This window comes from Malaclemys terrapin, chromosome 1, assembly GCF_027887155.1.
Source record: "Malaclemys terrapin pileata isolate rMalTer1 chromosome 1, rMalTer1.hap1, whole genome shotgun sequence".
Classification (NCBI taxonomy): Eukaryota; Metazoa; Chordata; order Testudines; family Emydidae; genus Malaclemys; species Malaclemys terrapin.
The window spans coordinates 271,961,680-271,978,904 of record NC_071505.1 but is presented as its reverse complement, the minus strand read 5'-3'; the positions used below and the strand labels follow the sequence as shown (position 1 = coordinate 271,978,904).

Here is a 17,225-nt window from a genome sequence, read left to right as displayed (position 1 = left end):
AAGTTTGGCCTTTTTAATTTGTAAAACAGAACTGCATTCGTGAATTAAGGCTTTGACTGCTGAGTTTTAGTTCAGATTGAATTAACTCTCACAGCCTGAAGTCAAGTTACAAATCTCTGAAAATAAGAATTCTGCTTCTAAAAAAATTAAGGGAAACCTTGAGAGACCTTTTTATGGTGCTAGAGGCAGCATTATAATAAAGCTTCAAATATTACTCTTCAGTTATCGGTAAGGTTCCCTCAGAGAAACCATATGCCAATTACCTAATAATAATAAATATCATGGCCCAGATTCTCTGGGCCAACTAAGTTTCACTTGAAGCAGGACTGGTGACGATGAAGTGTAAAAATAGCTTTATGGTGCCTAGAACAATTTAAAGCAGCTTCATCACTGATTTGAATTGTTCTTGGCTACCTACACCTGGCTATTATGGCAACCAAAGATTGCAGGAGCACCAAGGAAGTATGACTACTCCCCCTTTCCTTCACCACAGTGGGCTTGCCTACACTATTGGCCGGATCAACGGGCCAATGGGGGCGGCGGGAAGCTGCGGCCAGCACATCCCTCGCCCGCGCTGCTTCTCGCCACCCTCATTGGCCCGGGACGGCGAACCGCGGTGAATGGGGGCTGCTATTGGCCGAACCTGCGGCGTCAGCAGGTAAATAAACTGGCCCAGCCTGCCAGGGTACTTACCCTGGCGAGCCGCATGCCAAACGTTGCCGACCCCTGGTGTAGACCGGCCCACTGACACAGAAATAACAATATACTGCAATATCCCAAACCTTATTAAGTTAAACCTTATTGAATTAAGTTTAGTGCCTTTGGGGTTTATTGTATTAAAAATGCAAATGTGTTGTTATGAATTGTATGTAATCTCTCTAGGGGCTTCTCTACACCTGAAATGCTACAGTGGCACAGCTGCAGCTGCACTGCTGTAGCACTTCAGTGTAGATACTACCTATGCCGAAGGGAGGGGTTCTCCCATCAGCGTAGGGGATCCACTTCCCAGAGAGGAGGTAGCTAGGTTGATGGAAGAATTCTTCTGTCAACCGAGTTCTATCTGCACTGGGGGTTAGGTTGGTTTAACCACGGTACTTGGGGTGTGTGGATTTTTCACACCCCTGAGCAATGTAGCTGAGTCAACCTAACTTTTTAATGTAGACCAGGCCTAGGAGACATGACTAAAGCAATCTCTGGGAAGAATTAGCAACTTCAAGGAACTTTTGGGGACAATCAGTGTGAAGTGGATTTCCCAGGAAATACATGGGGAGAGAGGAATGCAAATGACCCATCTCTGAGTCCATCCTTTTGAAGCTGTGCCTGAGCAGAAAGCCATTGTCTGTCTCAATACCTATTCACGGTCTCTTCAGAGGCCCAAATTGGATACAAGTGCCTCATAAACTGATGAGCATTCTTGTTCTCTGCAAAAGGGAGTTATGAACTCGAAACCCTTGTGCAGGGTTTTCACAGACTACTCTCCTGCCAGAGTCCATGTTGGAGTTGGGGTGATCTCTGGTAAGTTTATTAGCATGTGTGTAGATTCTTTTATTGTTTTTAATATGTTTTCATCTTAAGGATAAAATGTGCTTGCTTAAAAAGAGCTGTGTGGTAACTTATACTTGTGGCAATTACACTGTGTACCATCTCTGAGGAGAAGGCAAAAAAACTGCTTAGGCAGCCCATCTTTTCCTGGGGATTTCACAGTGTAGTCAGAAAACAGTGCAGCCTGGAAATATCCCAGTCAGAAGGGAAACAGACATGTTTCCACCCAAAAGAGGCAACAGCTGGGGAGCTGTAAGCCTAGAATGGTTGCTGGGCCACAGAAGGGGAATAAACATGCAGTTGCCCTGAACTGTGACACACACATGACACACGCATGTTAGGCTATAGGGATAGAGGGGCTGGGAAGAGTCTGATGAAAAAAGTACCTGTGAATGTCCTCTGCACTAGGTAATCCCCAAGAGATTTTGGTCCTACATTGCCAGCTTCTGAAAGACATGTGGACAACTTCTCCATGTTCAGTTAGTTCTGGTGATTAACTCTAGTGTGTGTGTGTGTGTGTGTATGTGTGTGTTACATTGTGTGTGTGTGTGTAATGTAACATGCATACCAAAGACATCTATCTTTGCGATCATAAAAGAGAGAACAAAATTAACATCCATATTTGTTACTAATCACTTACGTCCACTGTATATTGTCATAGAAATAAAGTTGTCTATTAAAAAGTTGGAAGTCAGTGGTTTTGATTTCCTTGAGGGTGCTTTTTCTATAACATGCCTTGCTCAAAGCTAATCATAAAATGAATAAGAACCTTAATAATTAGATTGGCATGTTAAGTCACTAATGCTCTTTATATAAAGCTCCGAATTAGTGCACACAGCACATTCATCCATAAGCCAAATATAACAAACTCCTCAAACTTTCCCTTGCTATCTGACATCTCAAGGTATGTCTACACTGCACTCTAAGTTCAGGTCTGTGGGGTCCCAGGCTTGTGAACGCGGTATTTCCAAGCCCAGGCTTAAGTGTCCACACTGCATTATAAACCTGGTCTTACAAGTGCTGGACCCGGGTCTCACAGCTATACTAACAAATCTGTACTATGCAGACCTTCCAACTGGGGTCTGTGGCTTGACCTTTGTCTACACTGCAAAATGACAGGGATTGGACCAGAGTAGAAGGGGGAGCAGTTCAGACTGATTTGTGTGTGGACAGTAGGGGGGCTTGGGTTTAAACCTGAGTCAGGGCCCATGCTTAGTTTACAGCATACATACCCTAAGAGTTATCCTTACACCAGCTTTCCACCTGCTTTGTGCTAGAATATCTTACACTCTGAGAATAGTTCATTCATGGGGGAACTTGGGTGGGCCTACCATAGTGATGCCCATGCCATATCCATCCTCACCCACAACAAAATGGGCATAGCCAGGAGAAAGGGGACATGGCCAGGATACCGTTGCAACTGCCTAATTTCCAGCTGCTGCCAATGACCTCTAGGCCATAGGCAGCAAGGCATAAGATAGAGCAGGGGATCCCAAACTTGGTTCGTGGTTTGTTCAGGTAAGCCCCTGGCGGACTGGAGATGCTTTGTTTTTCTGAGCATCCGCAGCTACGGCCGCCCGCAGCTCCCAGTGGCTGCGATTCACCGTTCCTGGCCAATAGGAGCTGCGGAAAGCAGGGTGGGCCAGGCCACCGCTTCCCGCAGCTCCCATTGGCTGGGAACAGTGAACTGTGGCCACTGGGAGCTGTGAGTGGCCATATCTGTGGACGCTCAGGTAAACAAAGTGTCACCAGTCCACCAGGGGCTTACCCTGAACAAGCCACGAATGAAGTTTGGGAACCCTTGAGATAGAGTAACTTCAGCAGCTGGGTTAACATCTTCAAAGAGCTTTACAAACATCAATCCTCACAACACCTCTATGATAAGTGTGTTTTATTATTCCTGTTTTATAGGTGGAGATAAATACAGAGAAGTTAAGTGACGTGGAAGGTCACAGAACAAATCAATGTCAAAATCTGGATGAGAAGTCAGGAGTTGGTGGCGCTCAGTCCTGTGCTCAGAGCACTAGCCCACACTGCTTCTCTTTTCCTGTTCCCAAATATCTTGTCATCTGTGTTTCCTTGGAGCCATCCATATTTTTAGTTAAGTCGATCATGGTGGTGCTTCTTAGACTCCATTTCCAGCACAGCAGGAAATGATATGAACAAAGAAGGAATTCACGCTGCCTCTTATGGTTGTGAGGAGCTCCCTATAAACATGCCATTATACTATCCTCCTTCAAAACCCTCCTAAAAACTCACTTGGGCTGTGATGCCCACACAGCACTTGATAATGGACATGGAGTGAGTGTGCTGAAACTACTGCTCATCACCAAACACAGTATATATCACTGCTACCATGTCCTTCCTCTTCCAGTCCTTCTCCACTTACCTCAGACACTTAGAGAGTAAGCTCTGTGGGGCAGTGACTTTCTTTTATTATATGTGTCCACAGCACCTAGCACAAAGAGACCTCAATCAGGGATCAAACCACAAAGTGCTACTGCAATACAAATAGTAATAGTTATAATCTTTTTACTGTTCACTTTAAATATTATTCCTCTCAATACCAGTTGAATCCATATTGATGCTATATGCATCCAATGGAATTATTTTTGTTTTGCAGCAGCTACTCTCTACCAAGATTTTGAACTCAAGCCCCAAAGTTACATTATGGAGAGTTCAAGAGAGCAACTGCACAGACTGCCAAACCTTCAAGACATAAAAAAAGAGTTGTATTTTGTTGGATCTTTCTTTTGTCTTGTCATACACAGTGATAGTCAGTGTATCAATGGCTTCTGCAGTTATTGAATGGTTCACTTTCTGCTTTGACCTTTACCTACCCACAAAAGCTATTTATTTCCACCTCCTTCAGGAATATTACCCTTCAATCATCTGGAATTTGGGTATCCAATATAGTACCATGTAGCTATTTATTTGTGTCGTGGTTACTGGGCAAATTGAGCCTTACAGCCCGTCAGTCCCTTAGATGACAGGCCTGGCGTCCTGCACCTCACTCTGGGAGAAACCACAGGGTCTGGACTCTCTTAGATTGGATCTCTGAGTAGCATCTCCCCCCGGCAACCATGGTAACTCAACAGGCCTAGCAGCACTGGGGACCTGTAAGCCCTTCTCCAGGAGTCTGTGACAGCAGCTGATTAAAGTGACTCAAAAACAGCATCCTCAAAACAAAACAGCTTTTTATTGCGAAAGGGGATAAACATTTAGGAAATCATGTTAACAAAACAAAAAAAGAATACTATAGTCATATTTTGTTACCCAAGCATAATGTCATAGTTCAAGTAACTCCATCATATTCCCATTTCTGGGTTGGGAGACCCAACCTAGTTACGGCAGTTCCTTTCTCTTTGGCCAGGTCTACACTACAGACTTATATCGGTATAACTATGTTGTTCAGGAGTGTGAAAAATCCCCACCACTGAGCAATGTAGTTATACTAACCTAATCCCCTGTGTAGACCGTGCTATGTTGACGAGAGAGCGTCTCTGCCTCTAGGAGAAGTAGATTAATTACACCGACAGGAGAAGCTCTCCTACCAACATAGGAGCGTCTTCACTTAAGCACTACAGTGGCGCAGCTACATCGATGCAGCTATGCCAATGCAGCATTTTAAGTGTAGATCTTCCCTTTGTGTCTCAGTCAATTTGGATGTCAGCCTCAGCCTGATGACCACCCACACGCCCCTCCTCCTTTCTGAGGCCAGCATCTTGAAGGTCTAGAATCCCCTTTGATCCTGTGTTTTGGTATCATCACCAAAGCTATATCAACAAATACTCGACAAATAGACTAACTGTGACCATCACCATACAATATTTGTCTTTACACACAGATTCTCATGTGATTTCTATGAAGCTTCTGTGCAAAGTAAAATGAAATAGGTATAAATTTAGGGTACTACAGTACTTCATTCTTAGTAAGAATTCACAAATTGAAGAAGCTGGATTCTCTACATGCAGAGCTGACTATTTGGCAATAGACTATAGGAAGATCCTTTCATCTTACTGATCTGAAAATATTTTATCATTTGATATTTCATTCAGAAAGGTGCAATGACCTGTAGTTCCAATATTAAATTGACTGATTCTTAACTAGCAGGCCTAGACCACCCAATGTTAAACATCTCAAATGGTTGTTACTGCTGGCAACACATGAGGATATGATGCTGCCAAACATCACTGAGTGCATCCCTAATTATTGCTAATTTCATGAGAGGTTACAACATTGTTCTGTAGTCATTAGCTGTGACCATCTCTGAGTTAACAGTAGACAGAAGACAAATAGAAAAACTTGTAGACAATCATGTAGCAAGACTCCCCAAAAGGGCTTGGTGCAACTATAGGTTAGGGGCCTCTTTCCTGATTCCAAAATCCGACCCTCTCCAGCACCAGTCCAGCCCCCTGCCTCCCTCCATCTCCCTCGCCACCCCAATCCAGCCTCCATATCCCCCAGCTCCTGCTCAGCTACCCCATAACCCCAATCAGCCCTCCTGTCCCCAAATTCCTGCCTAGCTTCCCTCCAGCTCCCTCATGGCTCCCCTACAGATCCCCAGCTTCTCCATGCCCCTCCTCCCTTCCAGTTCTGATCCAGCCCTCACAGCCTCCTTCAATCTAGCCCTCTGCTCCCACAGCTCTGATTAAATTAGTTCTCCAGGTCCTCTCCTGTCCCCACTTCCTCCACCCTCCTAGCCCTGAGAGGCGCCTATGTTCCAATGTGCTGAGGGGTGCTTGACCCCGGCTCTGCACCAAGCCCCGCCCCTGCCCTGCTTCTTCCAACCTCCCCCCCCAAGCACACCCCACCCTCACTCCTCCCACCCCGACCACAGTCGGTGGGAGGTGCTGGGATGGAAGGGGAGGCAATGATCGGGGGGGGAGGGGGAGGTTAACGGTGAGTGCTCAGCACCCACCATTTTTTTTCCATGGGTGCTTCAGCCCCGGAGCACCCACGGAGTTGCTGCCTATGCTAGCCACATTTCAGGCCCCCCCAAACCCTCTTTCAGTTCTCCCATTCAGTCTCCTTCAGCTCTTATCTAGTCCCCGACTTCCCTCACTATGCCCTGTGGAAAGCAACCAAAGCTTTTATCTTTCATCTCAGGAGGAGTCGGGGGGGAGGGGAGCACGTCTCCCGTCTCTGCTTCCCCATAACTCCATGCCCCTGTGTATCCCCTGGTGCTGCAATTTCCCCCCACCCTCATCTTTTCCACATGTCCTTGCCAGCTGTTCACACCTGCGGTCACGCCAGCTGAAGCCCCTCCCCCCCAGCCCCCATATCCCAGCCGCCCTCCTGCCCTAATGAGATAATAGACCTCACTCTCCCCCAGAAGTCCCTCTAATTGGGCCCCCCATAATCTCATTACCTATTGACTGTGTGCCCCTTGGACCACTGCAGCTATGCCACTGCATTTAGTAAGTGCAATTGAGATCTACTACGCTATGAGCTGACAGCGGATCACAAGTTCTTAGGGGCAATTTTAACTTGTGCTGCCCTGTTTGGAGTCTGACTCCTTCAAATTTCCTTTGGACCACACACCTCTTTTTTGGTACCAAGACGAGCATTTGGTATAATCTTTGTTTTGCCACAATGTTTGTTTCTTGGTATAGCATCATACTAAGTAGGTTTATCTTGTCTGCACACCATGTTACGCAGGGATTTCTACTCTACCTTCTGATGATCACTTCAAGATGCTATATGTTTCCCAGAAGCATGTACCACATACACCTCACTTCACTGTGCTGCTTTGAAATCAGGGAGCTATTTTGAGGAACATCATGCTTGACTGAAATAGAACAGTGGTTTCCAAGCACAGTGAGGCATTGCCATGTGTTGGTCATGCAGTTGCCTCAAACAAGTATAAAATATCCAAATTTCAAAAAAGCTCAAGCTATATTTGATTACACACAATATATACTATACAACTTTGAGTCAGTCTATCCACCTGTTGACCAGATGGGTGATTATACTCATTCATGTTCAACATTAAGTATAATCTCACAAATTCTATTTCAAACATTATTGACAGGATTTACACACTTTTTCAGTTCCACCACAAACAGACAAATTTCACTTTTGCAATGAAGAGATATTACAATGGGGAGGCAGTGTGGCCTATGGGATAAAGCATGGGACTGGGAGTCAGGAGACCCGGTTCTGTGTCCCAGCTCTGCCACTGACCTCCTATACCACCTTAGGCAAGTCACTTCTCTATGCTTGTTTCCCCTACACCAATTTACCTGCTTTGATTATTTAAACTTGTGCTCTTTGGGACAGGGACTGTCTCTTACTATGTGTTTGTACAGAACCTAATGCTCCAATCTCAGCTGGGGCTTCAAGGTGCTATTGTAGTACAAATAACTGCACTACCATGGTACAGAGTTAAGAGCTCTGCACATCCTACCATACAAGTTCAGTTCTCTGACCTGGGCTCCTGCTGCCTGTGCCAGCATGGATAGGAATACAGAGGAGTCAGCCTACTTAGCCCAAGGGAGGAGCCTCTGCAGTGACCCCACCACCCTCCTTCCCAGGTCAAATTCAAGACAGCAATGATAGGCTTTGAAAGGAGTCCTATTCAGCCCTCCTTAGCAAAGGAAAGTCACCATGGGTCCAGGTTAGCCAGGAGGGAAGGAGAAAGGTACAGTGACCAGACATCCCATTTTTAAAGGGACAGTCTCATATTTAAGCCCTCCTGCTGGTGTCCCAACTTTTTCTTTAAAATGGGTAAATTGTCCTGTATTTTATGTTTCCCCCAATCAGTACTTGTGGGTCCTGCTGCTGGCCGGATCCCTGCTCGCCAGCCGCGCACCACCAGCAGTGAGTGGGGAAGGGGGTCCAATGGCTGATGATGGGGGTGGGTGTGCAAGGCTGGTAGGGGGGCAAAGCTGCAGCACGCAGGGCCAGCCACTCCCCCTGCTGGTCTGTCAGCGCAGCCCCTGCTGTGTGCCAGACCCCGTCCCGTTCCCAGCTGGCACTGGCTGCACGTTGCAGTGGCTGGTGAGTGCGGGCAGGCGCCAAGCAGCGGCTGGTTACATGACGCCTCTGTTGCCCACCCATTAGCCCTTTACATGCTCCCCCACTCGCTGTTCTCTCCCTGCTTTTCCCCTTCACAACACCTGCTCCTCCATATCCCCCCCCCGCCAGTGGGACACTTCTCATTCCCAGTGCTGTGCAGAGAAGCAGCCCCTGGTTGGAGCACTCAACTCATCAACAGCCTGGCCAGCAGGCTCCTTCCTCTCCCACTGCCTCTGACTGGACCGGTGCCCTGGAAAACAGCTCAGAGCACTGACCAGGGGAGCCGAGCCCTGCAGATGCCAAAGCCCCACACAGCACTGGCACAGAGCAGCCATTTCTCCCCTCAGCTAAGCTCTGGTGTGGCGGGAGGTGGGGGGAGATTTCCAGCCTATTCGCGCCTGGACCGTGCAGGCTCCACAGCAGCCCCCAGGCAGGGGCTTAGCACCCTCTTCACCCACCCACCCCCAGCCCTGGGTCCTGCCCCCATGGAGCGCAGGGCTTCCCCGTCTCCGAAGCACCCTCCCCTGTTGAGCCACCTCTCTGGCTGGGTTCACTGAAGCCCCTGCAGTCAGGTTCCCTGGGCCCTGGTGCACAGTGCAGCCTTAGGGCTTAACCTCTTCCTGCCCACACTGTAGCCTGGGGACAGGAGGCGGCTGGGTTATGTAGGTGGCCAGCAGCAGCCTGGAGGTGTTAGCTACCTCTTGACATTGTGCAGGCAGGAAGGGACAAGCTGCTTCCAGTCCCGGGGGGGGGGGGGGGAAGAGAAGAGAGAGAGTGTGAGTGAGTGTATAGAGATGAGCTCTGCAAAGACATGGGCCAGGTCATCCCTTCCCCCGCTCCTCCTCTCCTGTGGCTGGAAGCAGCTCCTGTCCTGTCCAGTGCCGAAAGGCTGCTGCTGGCCACATTGTGGTGTGAACCCTGGCAGAAATCTGGGGAGGGGGGCATGTGACCCTGTGTGCTCCCCCATGTGTTGCCTCGGGAAGATGCGGCACCAGGTACTGGTTGAATACAAGTAATTTTACCAGGTGTCCCATATTCAGCATAGTGAAATCCGGTCACCCTAGCAAGCGAAGAATAAAAAACAACGGTGGGGGGGGGATATAAATCCCCAAATTAAACCAAATAATTTATATTTTCTGAGGAAATAATACTTGGCACTTCTCATGTTCGAAGTGCTTTACAAACAGGTAAAGAAGGTCAACAAACATGTGGACAAGGGTGATCCGGTGGATGTAGAGTACTTGGATTTTCAGAAAGCCTTTGACAAGGTCCCTCACCAAAGGCTCTTAAGCACAGTAGGCAGTCATGGGATAAGAGGGAAGGTCCTCTCATGGATCAGTAACTGGTTAAAAGATGGGAAACAAAGGGTAGGAATAAAGGGTCAGTTTTCAGAATGGAGAGACATAAATAGTGGGGCCCCTCAGGAATCTGTCCTGGTACCAGTGCTGTTGAACATATTCATAAATGGTCTAGAAAAGAAGTAAACACAAACTTGTAGATGACACTAAATTACTCATGATAAAGTCCAAAATAGACAGTGAAGAGTTACAAAGGAATCACACAAAATTGGGTGACTGGGCAACAAAATGTTGTATGCATGTCAGTCTATTAGAGAGACAAGAGGGTAGGTAATATCTTTTACTGGACCAACTTTTCTGTTTGTGAGAAAGTCAAGCTTTCAAGCCACATAGAGCTCTGACCTGAAGAAAAGCTCTGCGTGGCCCAAAAGCTTGTCTCTCACCAAAACAAGTTGGTCCAATAAAAGCTATTACCTCACCCACCTTGTCTCTAGGCAATAAAATGGCAGATGAAATTCATTGTCTATAAATGCAAAGTAATGCACATTGGACAACATAATCGCAACTACATGAACAAAATGATAGGGGTCTAAATTCGCTGTTACTACAAGAAAGAGATCTTGGAGTCACCACAGATAGTCCTCTGAAAATATCCACTCAACATGCAGCAGTAGTCAAAAAAGCTAACACATAAGAAGACAAAAAATTCCATAATATCACTATGTAAATACACAGTACACTCACATCTTGAATACTGCATGTAGGTCTGGTCAACCCATCTCAAAAAAAGATATATTAGAATTGGAAAAGGTACAGAGAAGGGCAACAAAAGTAATTAGGGGTATGGAACAGCTTCCAGATGAGGAGAGATGAAAAACCCTGGGACTATTCAGTTTAGAAAAGAGATGACTGAGGGGGGTTATGATAGAGGTCTATAAAATTATGAATGATGTGGAGAAAGTGAACAGGGAATTGTTATTTACCCCTTCACATAACACACAAACCAAGGGTCACCAAATGAAATGAATAGGCAGCAGGTTTAAAATGAAGAAACGGAAATACTTTTTCACACAGTGTACAGTCAATCTATGGAACTCATTGCCAGAGGATGTTGTGAAGACCAAAAGTATAACTAGGGTCAAAAAAGAATTAGATAAGTTCATGGAGGATAGGTCCATCAATGGCTATTAACCAAGATAGTCAGGGACTCAAGCCATGCTCTGGTGTCCCTAAACCTCTGACTGTTAGAAGTTGGGACTGGCCAACAGATGGTAGATAACTCATAAATTGTCCTGTTCTGCGCATCAGGCATTGTCAGAAGACAGGATACTGGGCTAGATGGATCATTGGTCTCACTCACTATGGCCATTCTTATGTACGTTATCCAATTAATTAATATTAGCAATGGCCACGTGAGGTTGGTATCACTCCTATTTTAAACAGGGGGAAATTAAGACAGACAGTGAAAACTTGCCCAGGCTTTTAGCTGAAAATCGGTGTTAGAGCTGGGACAAGAACAGAAGAGCTCCTAGCTCTGAGTACCATGCTCACACCACTGGACTGCACCTTTCCTTCAGGGGCTGGGTAGAAAAACAAAAATAATCTTTTGTAGCCGATAGGCTGGTGTGGGAGTAATGCAGTCATTTATTTACACTGTTTTGATGGCAGGCTTGCTTCAAGTTGTGCTCTTATCCATTTACTCCACCCAAGGGGAGGAGGATGCTCAGTGCAATGTCATTAAACTAGAGCGGATTATTTGAGGAAGGGCATCTGGGGCAGATCCTAGACTAGTTTTCTCACCTCCACTCTTCCTCTAAGGCTATGTCTACACTGCACTTTTGTCGTTAAAACTTTTGTCAGTTAGGGGGGTGAAAAAACACACCCCTGACTGACAAAACTTTTAATGACAAAATGTCCCTATGAACAGCGTTTTGTCGGCAGGAGACACTTTCCCGCCAACAAAGCTACCGCCCCGCATGGGGGTGATTTTGCCATCAGGAAAGCTCTCTCCTGTTGGCAAAGAGTGGCTACACAGCATACCTTACAGCAGCAGAACTATATTGGCATAGCTGTGCCACTGTAAGGTACTAAATGTAGACATAGCCTAAAACAGTCTTTCTCAACCTTTCTGATACCATGGACCAGCTATTGCCTTCCTAAACTGTGTCAGGGAGATTTCAGGGACCGGTACCAGTCCATGGACGGGTGGTTGAGAAACATGTCCATAAGAACATAATGTAAGAACATAAGAACGGCCATACTGGGTCAGACCAAAGGTCCATCTAGCCCAGTATCCTGTCTTCCGACAGTGGCCAATGCCAGGTGCCCCAGAGGGAATGAACAGAACAGGTAATCATCAAGTGATTCATCCCCTGTTGCCCATTCCCAGCTTCTGCCAAATGGAGGCTAGGGACACCATCCCTGCCCATCCTGGCTAATAGCCATTGATGGACCTATCACATACATGTGGTTTCCATCACATACAGGGCTGACAGTTTGGTTCAATGGCTCTCAGCACCCCCACTATGCAAATTGTTCCAGCCCCCGAACACTGCTCTAAACTAGAGGCTCGCTCCGCACACAACAGGGGAGCCAGCCTCTTCCCCAAGGGGCTACATGTGTGACCCTCTCCATCGCTCCCCTAGTAACCTTAGCAACTAGCTGCTTTCACCCTTCTCCGGGCGGGCTCCCGCAGACCAGCCCGCTCCCCGCGCGGCTTGTGGCAAGGGGGTGTCTCTTACCCTCCGCTTAAAGGCTCGCTCAGGACACAAAGCGCGACGCCTGTCACAGCACCGGCCGCTTCCCGGCCGGGGCTCAGGCGCTGGCAAACTCGCGGAGCAGCAAACCCGGCCCGTGAGAAACCGGGGCCCCTGGCAGCCCCCCGCGGCAGCTCAAGAGGCGCTTCAGCAGCCCGCGGCTCTGCAAGGCGACGAGCGCTTGAACTTCAGCTGGGCAACAAAGCCGCCCAGCGTGTGCCTGCAGCTCCGCTGCGGTCAGTCTCTCTCCCCGCCCGCGCGCCTCACACTCACCGCTCAGACCAGGGGGCTCTCACCAGCCCGCAGCCTCCGGCTGGGAGGCGCTCTCGATTGCCCCGGGTTTGGCCAGCGTAGTCCCAGGCTCCGCCAGTCAGGCACTTCAGAGCAGAGCGATCCCCTGTCTGAGACTCTGCCCAGCACCGAGAGGGGGTGGGAGGAGACCAGAGCGGGAGGGAGACACACACACTAATTACAGCTGCTTAGTCAAAGGTAACAGCTGCTTTGCTTTCTCTCCTCCCAGCCGCGCAGCACTTCGTTCCCACAAGGAGGTGTGAGCGCTGGAGGCGCCGCTTGTGTTGATCTCTTGACACACACTTTCGCTTTGTCAGTGTCTCAAACACACACATCTCCCCAGTTACTTCTCTGTCACATTCACATACTGGCTGTTAGTTCTCCCTCTCTCTCTTTCTCTCTCACACACACACACACACACACTGTTGTGTATTCCTCTCAGCCTGACACACCCACACAGCTTGTGTACACACACTCGACTTCCTTGCCTTACAGTTTCCGACTGTCCCTGCCACGGGGCAAAAGCAGCAATGGTAGAAGCTTGAATGGAGACAGGCTGGCCGCAGTTTAATCACTATACTTGCTCTGAACAGGGTTAGACTGCATGGGCCTTTCAACAGCACAGCCTGTCTACACTAGTGTTCACACCATTGCCACCATCCATGGATTTATAGCCCTGGCAGCAGTGCAGACATACTTATTTCCTCAGGTCTCGACCTCCCTACCCCAACCTCTTTTACTTCACTCTGAGTAACAATGGCAATTAGGATAAAGCCGTTATTTCAATTGACTCAATACAATATGGTGACAAAACCATTGCACAATAAAAACAAGAGACAGAAAGTTAATGTACTTAACACTTTAGAAAAAGCAAGTGATGAGCAAATAGACTCCACATAATCAGGGACTTTTTTTTTTTTTTTTTGCAAGATTTCTGTACATTCTGCTAGGAAATATGCCACTAAAGCATGAGAATGCTGCTTACAGCATACACATTCCTACATCCACACACACCCTTCTCTCCTTTAGATTTATCCAAATGTAGAAATTATAAAGATGCAAGTCTTTTCAAACTTCCTTGTCTGTTTTTCCCCCTTTGCATCAACCTCTTGAAGGAAGGGGAGAAAAATACCCATTCAAATTTAAACAATCTGGTTGCTGTTCAGCACAACAAAGAACCGGTTGATATCCTGCCAAATTGACAATGCCAAACAAAAGGGAAACACTGGGAACATCACAGTTGTTGCCCAGTGAGATGGTATGAAAAAAATGCCACTAAAGGTACATTTCTTCATCCATATGCTGTAAGCAGCATTCTCATGCTTTAGTGCAGAGGTGCTCAACTGGGGTAAGCGTAACTCTAGGGATACACAGAGGTCTTCTGGGGGTACATTAACTCATCTAAATATTTGCCTACTTTGACAACAGGCTACACAAAAAGCAGTAGTGAAGTCAATACAAACTACAATTTCATACAGACAGTGACTTTTTTATACTGTTCTATATACTATACACTGAAATGTAAGTACAATATTTCTATTCCAATCAATTTATTTTATAATTATATGGTAAAAAGGAGAAAGTAAGCATTTTTTCAGTAATAGTGTGGCTGTGACATTTTTGTATTTTTATGTCTGATTTTGTAAGCAAATAGTTTTTAAGTGAGGTGGAACTTGGGATATGCAAGACAAATCAAACTCCTGAAAGGAGTACAGTAATCTGGGAAGGTTGAGAGCCACTGTTCTAATGGCATCTTTCCTAGTAGAATGTACAGAAGTCTAGCAAAAAAAAAAAGTCCTTACTATCAAGAGTCTATTTTTGAGCATGTCAAACAGTTATCCTATGTCTACACTGGCAACTGAATGACTAAACTTTTGTCTTTCACAGGTGTAAAAAAAAAAAAACCCACACCCCCGAAAGACAAAAGTTTTGCCAACGACAAGCGCCAGCGTGAACAGCTCTTTGCTGGCAGGAGCACTCTTCTGCTAACAACGGTAACACCGTTCGTTGGGGGTGGAAGTTTTTTGTCTGCAGGAAAGCTGACAAACAGCGGCTACACTGCGCACCTATTAGTGACACAGCTGTAGCAACACAGCCCAGTTGCTAAAAGCTGCGTAGTTTAGACATACCCTTACAATGGCTCTTTGAAGATACTGATGGTATCTCTGCACTTCACTTGCTTTTTCCAAAGGGTTACAGTAACATTCTCACTCTTATTTTTATTGTGCTCGTCATCTTTTTATACTGGGCCAATTGAAATAATGGATTTATACTAATTGCCATTGTTACTTAGGCCTTGGCTACACTACAAAGTTTTGTTGACAAAAGGCAGCTTTTGTCAGCAAAAATGCCTGTTTTGGTGAAAAAAATAAAACATAGGAGCCGAGTTTGTAATCTTCTTGGGGGTGCTCCCTCCTGGCTCTGCCCAGGCCCCACCCCCACTCCATGCCTTCCTCCAAGGCCCCACCCCTGCCCTGTTTCTTCCCGTCCCCACTCTGCCCCTTCCCCACCCAGTTCCACTCCCTCCCCTTGAGCACTCTCACCCTCGCTCCTCCCTCCTCCCCTCCAGCACATCCTGACACCCTGAAACAGCTGATCCAAAGCAGGTGGTAGGTGCTGGGAGGGAGGTGGAGGTGCTGATCGTCGGGGCCCACCGGTGGGCAGGAGGTGCTGGGGGGAGGGGGAGGTTCTGGTAGGGGGGCTGCTGGTGGGTGTTCAGCACTCACTAATTTTTTCCCATGTTCCAGCCCCGGAGCACCCACAGAGTTGGCACCTATGAAATAAAACCACCCTGAAAAGAGACATAAGACTTTTTGTGCAAAATTTTTGTCAACGAAGTGCCAATGTAGACACCACGCTTGATTTTATTGCTTTAATTGGGTTCCAGGAGGTGTCGCACAATGCCCATCTGGTCTGGTCAGCAATTTGAACTCCACTGACCTGCAGCCAGGTAAACAACCATCCGCCCCTCCCCCTTAGAAGCCCCAGGAATTTTTGAAATTCCATTTCCTGTTTGCTCGGTGTGGAGAGGTCTCATCACATCTTCCCGGGTGACCATGGCAGGTTATCGCAGCAAACACTCTCCCATTTGGACCACTATGGAGCTGCTCAGTATATGGGGAGAGGAGGCTGTGTGTAGGAATTTTTTACCTACAGCCAGATTTCTTGAGGCTTGTGCAAAAAGGGCTATGATTGGAACATGCTACAGTGCAGAGTGAAGATAAAGGAGCTGAGGCAGACGTACCATAAGGTGAGGGAGGCAAACTGTCACTCCGGTGCTGCACCTAAGACCTGCCGGTTCTATAAGGAGCTGGATGCTGTCCTCTGTGGTGACCCCACCTCCAATGCCAAGTGCCCCATGGATTCTTCGGTGGGCCTGGAGATGGCAGAAAGAGGACCTAAGTCGGAGAACGAACTCATTGATGAAGAGATGGAGTTAGACGGCGATGTGGAGCTCCTGGCATGGTCACCAGGTAGGGCAGGCAGCCAGGAACTGTTCACCATTCAGAGGTGTCTAGCCAGTCTCAGCAGTTGAACTCTGGCAAGCAAGAAGAAGTTGAGGAGGCACCTGGTAAGTGGCTGTGGTTTGTGTAGTGCGGAGGTGGGTTCAGGGTATAGAAATGTATAAGGCTGGCTGTGTTTCTGTATGCTGGACATTTCCCTGTGTAGCTAATTAGTATGCTGGAACAGGGTGTTGATGCATGCCAAGATCTCACAGGAATCCTCCAGAGAGATCTCTAGGAAAATTTCCTGGAAGGACTTAGTAATCCTCTGCTGAAAGTTCCTTGGCAGAGCTACTTTGATCCTTCCTTCCCCCATTGTAGGAAACTTTCCCATGCCATTCGGCAATCACTTGTGCAGGGACAGAAGCAGCACACAGGCGAGCAGCATAGGGACCAGGGACGAAGCCACAAGCATCTAGTAGATATACCCTCACTTCCCTGCTTACCCTCAGCAGTGAGATATCTGCTATAATGACCCCCACCTGTGGAAAAGTGTGGGAGAACTTTAAAATTTTTTCCCTAGTCAGCTGCACCACAACCCTTTCAGAGTAAATGCCCTTTCCCCCAGGTGGAGCGCTCCCCCGCAGCCAACACTCTCCATGTTTTGGGTGTTCACTGACCCTTGCGCTTGCCAAGGGTCAGTGAGAAAGTGATTGTTATGTTACAAAAGGTGTATTTTACTGAAATATTTCAATGCTGTGCATGAACTTAACAATCATACTTCTGTGCATTGTTCCTTCTGCTTCAGCAGATGTATCCTTCAGGAACACCCCCACACACACTGGCCGAGCGTCTCTGCCAGATAAGAAAGCGCC

General features: G+C 47.3%; 1 protein-coding gene across 2 annotated transcripts in view; it reads right to left on the bottom strand.

The window, feature by feature from the left end:
- Positions 1–12,967, bottom strand: part of MYO16 (myosin XVI) — a 588,255-nt gene extending 575,288 nt beyond the window's left edge. Inside the window, exon 1 of one of the 2 annotated variants that reach the window (XM_054013071.1) lies at positions 12,890–12,967. The gene's annotated coding sequence lies outside the window, so the exon portion shown is untranslated. The remainder of the gene's footprint in view (positions 1–12,889) is intronic. The other variant, XM_054013089.1, reaches the window with a different exon arrangement.
- Positions 12,968–17,225: the final 4,258 nt, after the last annotated feature.